The sequence below is a fragment of the Nipponia nippon genome, unplaced genomic scaffold, assembly GCF_047370975.1.
Source record: "Nipponia nippon isolate SJK-2023a ecotype South Korea unplaced genomic scaffold, ASM4737097v1 scaffold_12, whole genome shotgun sequence".
NCBI classification, from domain to species: Eukaryota; Metazoa; Chordata; class Aves; order Pelecaniformes; family Threskiornithidae; genus Nipponia; species Nipponia nippon.
Window position 1 is genome coordinate 7,267,595 of NW_028262313.1, and position 12,095 is coordinate 7,279,689.

A 12,095-nucleotide genomic window follows, 5' to 3' on the forward strand; every position below is an offset into this window, starting at 1 on the left:
GATTAATAGATGCTATCTATCACTTTCACTTTTAATGAGACATTTTCTCTTCCATGAGATACTGTATTCTATTGAAAGGTCAAATGTGGATTCTGTACAAGAGAGAAACATCAGAGCACACAACCAGGCTCCAATCCAGAACAGCTGATTTCTTTGCTTCTTTAATTAAATCATGAACAATTGTTTTCCTTCCTGTTCCCTAAAAGTTATTTTATTAGTGTGCTTTGTTCTTTTGATAGGCAGCTCTGTTGATATTTAACCTATGCTTTAGTTGGATGTTCTTTAAATTAAGACTGCTTTTGCCCTGTGGTTTTGTAGGACACAATAGAAACCTGATTCATGACCAGGTCAGTGCATTACAAATAATAATGATCCTCATTAAAGAAATCCCCATTACTCTTTGAGGCATCTTTCCTCTGGGCCAAATGCCATTATCTCTGCAATGCTCTTAAACAAAACCAGCAAAACTAGAAGTGACAGTCAATACAAAGCCATTCATAAAGGAAGCTGATTTGCAACGATATTTGCCAACCCATTGGGAAATGCATATCACTAGGAATTCAGTAAGTGATACAAGTGCTTATTATACATTCAGCTTGGTAAACGATGAGAAAATTTCCTCCAGGCCTCGGAGAGAATAGCTTTAAATAAATCCTTATGGATTAACGATACTTCCAGTAGTACTTGGCAGCATGCAGACAGAATACACAAGTTACCACAATAGGAAGGTTGAAAAATAGGGAATTTGAATCCACAGAAGTTTGAGGTGACAGGGTAGCAGGGCCTAGCACCATCAGCCGGTTGCAAACCCACAGACAGGAGCAGTAGAGCCCTAATCCAAAACCACTGAAAGGAGAACCAGGTTGAAATACTAATTCAGGTTGAAATGGCCCTTAGGAGGTCTCTACCCCAAGCATCTGCTGCCTCTTGCCCTTCCGTGGAGCACCTCCAAGAACAGCCTGTCTCAAACTCCCCTACGCCATCCCTTTGGGTGGCTGATTTTAGATCCTTCCCCCCACCCCAGTCCCCTGGGCTGCCAACGGCTCTCGGCAGCCACTTGCTCTGCCCTGTGCCCAACCAGTGCTGTTCCCAGAGCACCCCCACAAAAAGCAATGACAGTTCTGCTGCACAGCAGAGCACTTGGACATCTGCTTAATTTTGTATGCCTAAATGCCCTGGTTTAGGAGAGCAGGGCAACTTGATGCTCTGGAGCTGAGCAAGTCATGACTGGAATTTGGTGATCTCATGACTGGCACTTACCAACTCAAGGGATTCACCCCCACCCCAACAATTAATAAGGGAAGCAGGTTTTATTTAAAATACTTCAAATCTAAAATATGCATTTTTCTTTATAAATAGCAATTTCAATATCTTATGAAAATATTCATCAATGCCTGAAGTTACTGGGCTTCTACTGAAGCAAAGCAAATTAACAAATTAAATGGTATTATTCAAGTACTATGTGCTGTTGACAAAGTTTATGAAAAAAATGAGGTAAGAAAGTCACTGTCCAAGCATCCGAGCTGGAGTCTGGTATATAATAAACCAAGCCTTGACATTTTAGCTCTCTCTCCAACAGGCTCTAAGAATATATTCTCTTTACCTTTTTTCCCCCGCAGTCTAGTTCAGTTTAATATGTAATTCTTTCGAAGTAAAAGAGCAGCTAGGATTTGCAAATTCCAAAAATTTCTTTCCTTTCTGTAACATATTAATAAAAACTAACTTTGAGACTGTAAAAACTACAGAAAGGTATTTTGACCAGAAATCATCAGTTCAATTCACCAAGTGCTGATAATACTGTCTTTAATAAATCAGCATTAGATGACACGTTCATGGCAAATAAATTTTGCTTACATTTTGCTTCATTATTCAGTACATTCAATGTTAAAGCACCAGTTTTCTGCGTAAGTTTAATTCCAGTTTCCATTCAAAAGCCAGATCAAACTTAGTCAAAATTAATCTAGTAAATAAGTTTTTCAGGCCTGTTTAGCAAAGCCAACTGTAAAATTAAGGAGCCAACCTAATACACATTAGATCTATGCATCTGTTCATGTGATATAGTAGATACATCATTAAATTCTCAAACTAAGCACCAAGTTTTGGATAATGACTTGACTTCATTGAAAATCCACATTCTAATGGCTACTAGTTAATCAGAACAAACCTTCCTTCAGAAAAATTAGCTTCAAAAGTATAAATAGGAAACAAGAATAATACTGATGGCAATACAGCAAAGTTTTTGATTGCTGTTTCAGATTACCCATTTTCACTTGATGCTTTCTAGACTTACCTGACAAGCGCTGAAATGCACCAGTATAATCTCCCCAAACCTGTACTCCCCTCCCCACCAGCTGTAATGAGTTCTGGATTACTGGATTAGGCCTTTCCTACATTAATGTGCCTAGGGAGCAGCAAGGGAACATTTTCCATCTCTGCCTCATGTCTGCCCAAGGGATGAGCTATGTGAAGTCCACACCAAGATCCCAGCACGCGCACAGCCCGTCACCTTCCCAGCAAAGCCAGCACTCGTGTCCACAGGCTGTGTGAAGTCTGAGCCTTTGCAAAACACAGAGCAGAACTGTGATGAGCTTTTCTGCCTTCCCATGCTCTAGGCACAACAGCAGAATCAGTCAAAGAAGTGCCACACATCACCTATATTAAATGCATCTGTAGTAAATGGCAGCCAACAGTAATTCTCTCAATCCGTCCACTGGTATTTAGGGACAGAGGATGAAACGCTGACCATATATAGCACGCTGCACAGGATCTGTTTTATTGCAAAAAAATTTGGCATTTCCTTATCACATCATAAATCACCACTGAGAGAATAAACACATACGTTTTTCAAACAGTATATTAAAACAATTGTCACCAAGAAAATAAAGTGTGGTTGGGACACGAACAATTGTATCCTGCCTGGAAGACAGAGAATATAGGCAGTTTGTTTAATTATATTTTGGCAGTTCCATTCACACTGATATTATCAGGTTGCATCAGCAATTGTATCATGATCTCCCTTTAGTGATTTACGACTCACCTCAAGAAAGGCTGCCTAGGGCCAAAACGTGGTATTTGAGGTCCATATTACAAATCTGCATGTTTGCACATTGAGAAGAAACATCAAATGTTCAAAAACCCAGGCTCTCCCCTTGCTAAAACACGACTGCACTTTTTTTTTTTTCCTGTGCAGTTCTTTTACAGCACTACAAATGCAGGGAGATAGCTGGAAAGAGAAAATCATTAACTGGAACAGCGACAGCTAATCTGTCTGCACACGCCAGCTCCCTCCCGCTCCCGCAGCCACAGGGAAGCAGGGCTCCACCACGCCAGCTGAGGCCCAATTAAGAGCTCCTGGTCCCAGGTGTCTGTAGGTGAGCACTTTACTAACAGCAGCCCAGACAAATCCAATTACTCCCAAACTCTTAGGATAGGAATGATCACAAATATTTTTATCATGGTTATTACGGTTTTAGGGTAACCGTTAATCTAAATAAGGTCCCACAGATCAAAACAAATGGTTTTCCAGCCACTGGTGTTAAGAAAAATAAATGCTTTAATGAAATTCTCCTTGAAAGCAGTTTACCTTTAAAAGCTCATTCTTAAAGTTCTCCCTCACTTCTTCCACCTGCCCACGTATACCAGAGTTTCTACTGCCACCTCCTACAGTCTGGAGCTCCAGATCCATCAAGATACGGGGCCAGATCCAAAAGGCAACAGTTACAAGGTACTCACAAAAGTCAGCTGGACAAATATCAGCTACCAAAAAAAATGATGTTTCCCTGGTACATACAGACACATAAGACGAGTTGTTCTTAAAGAACAAAATGCTAATGACAAAATGCTAATGTGAGACTCCGTGACAGATGAAGTGACTGAGATTAGCCAACCAAAAATCATTATGTGCTACTAGAAAGGTAATTAAAGCTGAAGTCCCATCTCTGTATTGCAGAAACCTGCAATTAAGGAAACCACCTGGAACTTGGAATCAGGAGGATTCCAGGCACACCTATTTGGAATAAAAACTGAATAAAAAAGGTAACTTAAAAAGAAATTATATGTTCTTACGTACTGTTTCAAGATACAAACATTCAAAATCTATCCTTTCAAAGCACGTACTTTAGGAGCAAAAATGTATAGGAAAGAAATCCTGTTTCAGAGCAGCAACTACCCAGTTTTAGATAAAGGGTGCGTTCAGAAGTACTGGAAGAACATCGATGGCATAGTCTAATTTTCCCACAAATCCAAAAATTCAAACAAAACTGCTAAGCCATCTATATTACTGTTGTGACAGTGTGCAATTGTTTCCATGGATATATTAATCCAGATTTATACATGACACAAGCTGGTTAGTAGAGCAAGCTTAACACACTGACATTTTAGCATTCATATTCTGTCAAGTACCCAGAGTTTTTAGTAGATTTTTCTCCCTTGCACTGAAAGAGAGAGAAGAGGTGGCTTTGAGACATTTTTCTATTCAGATCACTAGGTTTGTCTCAGGATTTTTCTTTTTGCCAGAGGTCATCAGGATGCTAGGATCCCCAAAGATAAACACAGATAGTCTTTCAGTTTTTGTTACATATATGGCCCTAATTCCAGTGTTTTAAGTTAAGCCAAGTGCTTAAAATGTTATCAACCTGAGTTTCCCTTGCTAACCAGACAGCTTCAACACCTATAAAAAAAAAAAAAAAAAAAAACAGATTAGGTATGTATAAATGCATGGCATCATGTTCCGCTACCTACCGCACAGCTTGTAGTTTGGCAAAAATAACACAGAAAGGACAAGAAACATCAGAGATCTACAAAGGTCATTATTAAACAGTCCCTAGCCTTAATGTTACCTGGCATTCTCATTTGCCGTTAACTGCAGAGGGACGGCCTGGTACCCTACCAACCTTGTCTTTTTGTAGTGACACAGTAAGAAGTTTCAGTCTCAACTATTTAAAACTTCGGCAGAGCGAAGAAAGAACAGACACAGTTAATGTCCAGTTAGCTTCCCTGGTCCATAGGTGCTATTATCAAGAAGAAGAAAAAAAAAGAATACCGAGAAGACAGTTGTAATTTCCCTTTTAAAAAGGGCGAGATATTTATGACGGTCTTTTTCCTCATCTCTGGAAAGAGTACTTCATCTGCCATTGAATGATACAAACAGCTTTCATTCACTTAAAGGATATTTGTTGAAGTTAGACATCCTCTTCCTCTCCCCATGTTATTTATTCTGTGTACAGCTGTGAATCCCAGATTTTCCAGCGTAAATCCTTGTAAGACCTTCTTTATGCTTCTGCCCTTCTTTGGAAGCTGGTCATTAACAAAACACACACAGACATTAAATGCGAAGCTTATCTCTAAAGGGTTTGCCAAAGCATGTTGGCAACCCTATCCTCATATCAGGTTTTTTGTAGAGCGTGCATCATAGCAAACTAAACTTTATACATCTTTATCAGCATTTACACCATATTTCTCCTAGCATTCAATATGTGAAGCCAAACTACTCTGTTTTAAATATTCAGGAAGACATATAGAACAGCTACAGGCCTAAAGCCAAGAACGTTTCAATGAATGTAAATGCAAATTAAAAGCCATCGGGAAATTTTGAAGAGCAGGGGAGTAAGGACAGACAATACCAGAGAGCTGTGTTACACCCAGTCACAGGCACAAGGTGTGGATAAAGAGAAAGAGAGGAGGAAGGAGAGAGGTGATTAGGGCAGTCCCTAACCTTTTCATTTCTGCCAAACCTCCTTTACCAACGGGGCCGTCCTTCTCCATAGAACACCACAGGGGATGCCAGCACTTCTAAACTAGAGACAGTTGTTAACTGCCCTTAGAAAATGAGATGCAGAGAGGGCAAAGGAGAGACCTTCAACGTTTAGCACATTTAATAATGCACCTTATTATTTTTACACTTTTTTTAACCTTTGTTCCACTAGAAGAATTTTGGTTTTGCAAGCAACGTTATCTTTCTATAGCCTACCACTTGTTAGTGCATCCCAGGCCATCTGGTGATCCATCAAACCAAGGTACAGGAACCAGTTTTCAGGAACCAGCTCCCACATTATCCGCAACACCCAAAGATGAGAGGGTGCGCTTCTTAAACTTCACACATTCATCTGAGAGCCATAAGGCACAGACCTGAGAGTTTAGGGGCTGGTGCCAGGCAGGGAAATACCTACAAATAAAGGGGAAGATGGATGCTTGCACCAGGAGGTCCCTGCAAATCTTCGCAGCTGCATCATGCAGGCTGCTCTGTTCACAGTAAAGTCAGAGCAATAAAGTCAGATGCCGCAGAAACCACTTAATCCTTCCTAGCATCCAAGCATTCGGGTCCAGCTTACTGTAAATGCAACAAGTGTCTAGAAAGAGAGCATTGCACCATCATCACCTCTCCTTGCTTCCACCCAAGGCCTCTGCTGGGCACGAGTTGTGCTGTGACACTGAACTGGGCCACATTTGTTTGTGAGTGCGGCTCCCATCTAGAGAAATAAGCCCTTCCAAGGAATAAGAGGATATCCATAATGCTGTTTCTGTGCTAACAGAGAAAAAACATTAAAGATGCTCTGAAGAAATGTTTTGATGTAAGCTCTTCCTTGAAGCATTTTGCAGTGCCTATAGCCCTAATGCAAGTCTGAAGAAGTCAGTAGTTTCCCCACTGACTTTGATGGGATTTGGGTTTGGTCTTTGATGAAAAAAAAAAAAAAAAAGTGTGTGTGTGTGTGTATGTATATATATATATATATATATATATAGAACCATCAGTTTTTAAGAGAGCTCCAGTAAATGCAGCTATTGGTGCATTACAGGACTAGTAAACAAAATCATTACCTGTAATTCACCCATCTCCAAGGGAACTTTCCTTCAAGAACTACAGATCTGTGACAGAAAAAAAACATTACCATTCTTTTTATCCCAGATCCTGAGAGAAGGAAATATGCCAGAAAAAGGCAATAAGACATTGATTTCAACTGGAAGAATGAAAGAATGACTTGTCCGATGGCTCCTCTGAATAAAAAGTTCACATTCACAGTAAAGGGGAGAAATCCTACCCTGGGCTTAGGTGTTACACAGGGAAGAAAAAAAGATTTACAGCAATCCTTAATAAACTGATGAGATACATCAGAGAAATATTAAAACCTGGTCAAAGATTTAAGTGAAAACAGATTTGGGAAAGGATTTCATGTTGTTTAAGGACTTTCATTTGACTTTTAAATGCTTTCACACTTTCTAATACCCAAAAAAAACATGACTCTTGTCAAGACAAAACCTTCAAAATTTCCTTTTGCAGAAAAGCAATGTCCTTGCGATGCTCTGCACTACGATGTAATCTGAACGCAGCGCCTGTTTCCACCTGCAGGAAGCAGAGCTCTGCACAGACACTGAACAGCAACAGATTTCATAGAAATGAAGTATGAGAAAGGAGACATGTAAATATTGCTAGAATAACATCTCATCGTTTTTGTCTCCCTAAACAGCGCTCTGACATGATGGATGTGCTGCTGACACCCAATGTTATATTGGTTGCCACTTTTAAAGATCATGTTTTAAATCTAAAGTGCAGAAACAGCTACATTGTAGACACTAATAAATAAAGGGCCTTTTGACAGCTATGGAAAGAGGAAAATTCAGACGCATACTGTCAAGTTAAATTAAACCCAAAATTCAGGGTTTATAACAAGCTTTAGCAAAAGCTAAGACAATCAAAAAGTTTCCATGATATTATTTCTTTTCATTTTAATGAAATCAATGAACAAGCACTTCTCTCAGCATATAACTCCTGGATGTCTAGTCCACCAAGGACATCAATAAAAGTGGTGCTGTGCTAACAAGCCACTAACTTTTCTATACAGCTGGTATTGAGGACAGGCTGGGTGTACCATGGCATTACCATAGACAGAATAAACCAAAGCTTCAAGATTTCCACAGAAATAGCCCATGTTCCTATCTCAGCCACTGAGTACAGTCATCATATTGTCACTGCCCCGGGCCAGACTCAAAAGCATTTTGCAGGTACTGGGTTCCCAACGGCATAAACACACCCCAATTCACAATGCATTTCTGCATTACAGTAATTTACCATCCATGCTTAAAAGTGAATTGAATGGAGTATATAGGTTGGGAGAGAAAGAGTAAGGGAGGAAGAAGAACGCCTGTAGTATTTCCTAGGGTTATATATTTATACCAAAAATTGAATGGCATTGGAAGACCTGTTCTGTTGAACAATATTTTGTGATAGCACATATTTGACAGGAAGAACATTCAGATACTTATCTAGCAATAGTTGTAGGTTGTTTAGATGAATGGAAAATAAAGAGAGTCAAGGCCATAAACCTTCTGATTTATAAAGAGATGTTACTGTATTAGTAAAAAGGCGATTCAGTCAATATCCAGGAAACTTTGAAGTAAATGTGAGTTACAACTAAATAAGAACAGGTTGTGAAATTTTATATACTCTGCCACTGAGAAGTCACACTACAAAGCATCTGTTCTTATAAATGATCTGAAATTCACAATAATTTCTGAATGGTTATTTCAGAGATGGATTGCAAATGTATTTTACTAAATACTAGTATCTTTGCTTATTCTTCATGCAGTGAACACGCATTTCATTTTTCTTCCTCAGAAAGAATAACTCTGTCAGTACCGAGGAACAACAGAGAGCGCTTGCTGCGCACAGCTCGGGGAGGGCGGCAGTCGGGCTCACGGGATGGGTACGACAGTAGAATACGGAGACACACAAATAAGGAAAGCAAACACTTATCGCAAGCAGAACCTTTGTAGAGCTTTACAATTCACAAAAGCATAGGGGCACCTCAGCTCATGTAGTTAAGCTATAACAACATGACTTCACGTGATTATCCGTCGTCATTAGAACCTTCCTGAATTCCTTGCAGGACGAGAGATTTCCTGATACCTTTCGATTAACCTACCTCTGTAATCTCGCTTCACTAGAATAAAGGAGAATTGGCAACAGCAATGCTTGCTGCCCCTGCCCTCCCCTTTTATCTCTCCACGTTCCCTGCCACACAGCAAGGGCAGGCAGAGCCATCCGCACTGCAGGAGCTGCAGCAGCCACCGTCAGTGTGGCTTCCCAGGGCCTGACCCCGTCTCTGCTGTAACAGTGACATGCTGGGGCTGAAAATGCGAGCGAAGGCACGTCTCCTGGAGCCCAGAGGCTCCCTGCACCACAGGTCCATGCACCACACCAGTACAGTGCAGCAGCCCTGGGCTGCACCATGCTTCACCCCTTACAGAGGGCTTCGTGCCTTGAGAGGGACCTGCAGCAAACTAAGACTGAGCATCACCATCATGACATGAGCCATAGCTACAACTAGAATTAATTCTTCTGGGATCTCATAGGTAACACAACATTAGACACAGATGTTAACGTGATTCATGCCCTTATGGATCTCATCCCATTCCTCTGAGTTAACATATTTCTACTTTACAGACAGCAACATCAGCTTTTCAATGCACCTCCAAAAATCAGTTATACAAATGTGGCTGTTACTCTCTTTTAGCAGTGCCAATCCATGACTTTGCAGCAAAAAAGGATCTTGAAGATCCAGCCAGACACCAACAGTTATGGAGCTGCTTGTAATTTGTGTTAAACAGAAGTTGCGGGAGTACAACGTGACAGACAGACCCCAGAGGCAGCGTAGGAGGTGCAGGTTCTGCTCCTACATCTGCTGCTGGCCTGTTGGGTGACCTTGAGCTAGTCCATTCACTTCAGCATCGTGTCTATAAAGCTGAGCCAATACATCTGACCTCCCTCGAGATGAGCTTTGGGCTCTACCCATGAAAAGCTCTGTGCAAGAGCGTAGGGGTATTGCATTATTACTGCACGGATACATTAGCTCAGTTCTATAGGGATCAGTTTACAACACAGACAGGCAGAGAAAAAGAGCTCAAGCTAGCCCTAGTAAAGAGACACTTTCAGGACAGCTGCCAGATCTCTGAACCCAGGAGTCCAGAGCACTGGGCAAGGGTTGAGAGGACTCAGAGGAACTACAGCACAAGCTCTACAGGAATGACCATGCTGGTGTCATGAGATAGGCAGGATTTGTTGGGGTTTTTTTGTTGTTGTTGGGTTTTGTGGATTATTTTTTTATTGTTGTTTTGGGGTGGTTTTTGTTTCATTTTGTTTTTCACCGTTTTAACTTCTTCCTCTATAAGGCTTTTTCATTTCTGCCAAACATACCACACGTCTGTTTTAAGAAAGTTCTTGGGCAAACACTCATGTATGAAAGCAACTTCATTAAAACCAGTGGGTTCTTCAAGACAAAGCATATCCAGGATGGTAAATCAATGATTGATCTTAAGAGTATATCTTTCGTTATTCTGAATCAGGAAAAGCCAAGGCCTACGACCTGCACAAGAATATATCCTCAAAGGTCTGTGGCCACACAGATGGCCCCAGCAACCAACAACAAGATGATGACAGTCTACCTCGCCCCCATCTCTTTCCAGGGCTACTATATTGAAAGAGAAGCTGTTTGAGGATGCTTTTCAAGATGGCCTTCGCAAGCCTCTGAAGTGTGACCTCATTCTAAATCATTAGTAACCATTTTAGGGATCAAACTAAGATTCTAGGAGTAACTAGAAAACTGGAAAGGTTCTTGAAGACACAGACAATATGCAAGGCAGTTGAAAACCCAGCAATATAAAAAGAATGGTAGTTTGGAATGAAAATAAAAAGAAACAAAAAGACTTCAGAAGAAAGGATGGCCAAAATATTTTGCCTGCAACTTGTAGCACAAGAAGGATAACAATAAAGTGGATATTAAAAAGAATAGCAATTTTACCATGTTACAGCAAACCACATTTTTGACATTCACGTCAGATAAATAAAACCTGTGCAGCCAAATTATCAATGTTTTAATATAAATAAAAATCGTGCCCCCCCCTTTTTTTTTCCTTTTAAACTCCCTTATTTCCTTCCAATTAGATACTGTCACCAGAAACACTGTGGACAAGGACCAGACTGCTCAGTTCTCTCATGACCAGGCTTCTCAGATGCAACCAATGCCTACAGATATTAGAAAACCTGCAAATACAGAGAGTAACAAAACCAGAAGCAGTGAACAGCCTTCTACTTTAGGCCTTGTAAGTGAGTTAAGATCAGCCATACACAACAAAACCTGTTATTCTCCTGCTAGCCAATTACTGCCTGATTAACTTGCACACCTGCAATTCCAGCGGCTCTCCTGAGAGCACAGGACTGAAATGCAACTCGGGGCTGTAAATGAAAGCACCAGTTTGTACAGTGGAAAACTGCTTGTTTTCAGCTAAGGCCAACACAGCTCCTTCTAATGGCAGGAGGACTTCTTCCCTTCCAAGAAGCTCCAGGATCCTGCATATAACAGCTAAAGGAATAATGAAGGCTATTACTTTTCTTTGTGTTTGTTTTTTCCACTTTCAGCTGATTCCCATGGGCAGCTTGTATTACCTGACAGTACACTGACATAGGTGCCAATTTGCCAGAAGGTGAGAGCCAAGCCATACCTTTCCAAGGCATTTTATAACATTCAGACACTGCTAGTATCCAGTCAGATGGTTTTTCCAGCTATTTTTATAACCAGTAATGAAAGGATCACATTGCTGCTGCTTTTCAAGGGCATACATCCACTTAATTCCACATATAATTGGGACAAACGTGAACCCAACTTTTTTCAGAGGAAGAAAGAGATTACGTAAACTATTGTTAAAGGTTTTTCCGTCATTGTACTCACACACCAAATAAAAATTCTTTCAACTTTGAAAAGTTCAACCCATTACTGAAAATTTTCAGACATCCGATACAATAGTACCTGCTCTTCCTTGCAACATGCCTGAAAACCTTTACAAGGGAGTCCAATTACCAGTCTCTCACTGGTCACATGAGTACAAAAAGCAGCTATACCTCCCAAAATAGCAATAATTTAAAACCTTCTGAAATCAGCATGCTTGAAGAGACGTCTTGCTGTTTTGGTCAGCTGATTAACGAATCCAGAAGCTCCTGAAACACTGGCGTACAGAAACCTCGGTAAAGTTTTTCTACTGTCACCAGATGATCGCACTGTGCCCGGTCCTATATTCTTCCTGAACCCAATGGGGAAAGCAAGAAC

The 12,095-nt window shown here is 40.6% G+C and overlaps 1 long non-coding RNA gene across 3 annotated transcripts in view; it reads right to left on the reverse strand.

Moving 5' to 3' along the window:
* Positions 1–12,095, reverse strand: part of LOC148056666 (uncharacterized) — a 487,731-nt gene that overhangs the window by 377,750 nt on the left and 97,886 nt on the right. The gene's annotated exons all lie outside the window — the stretch shown is intronic.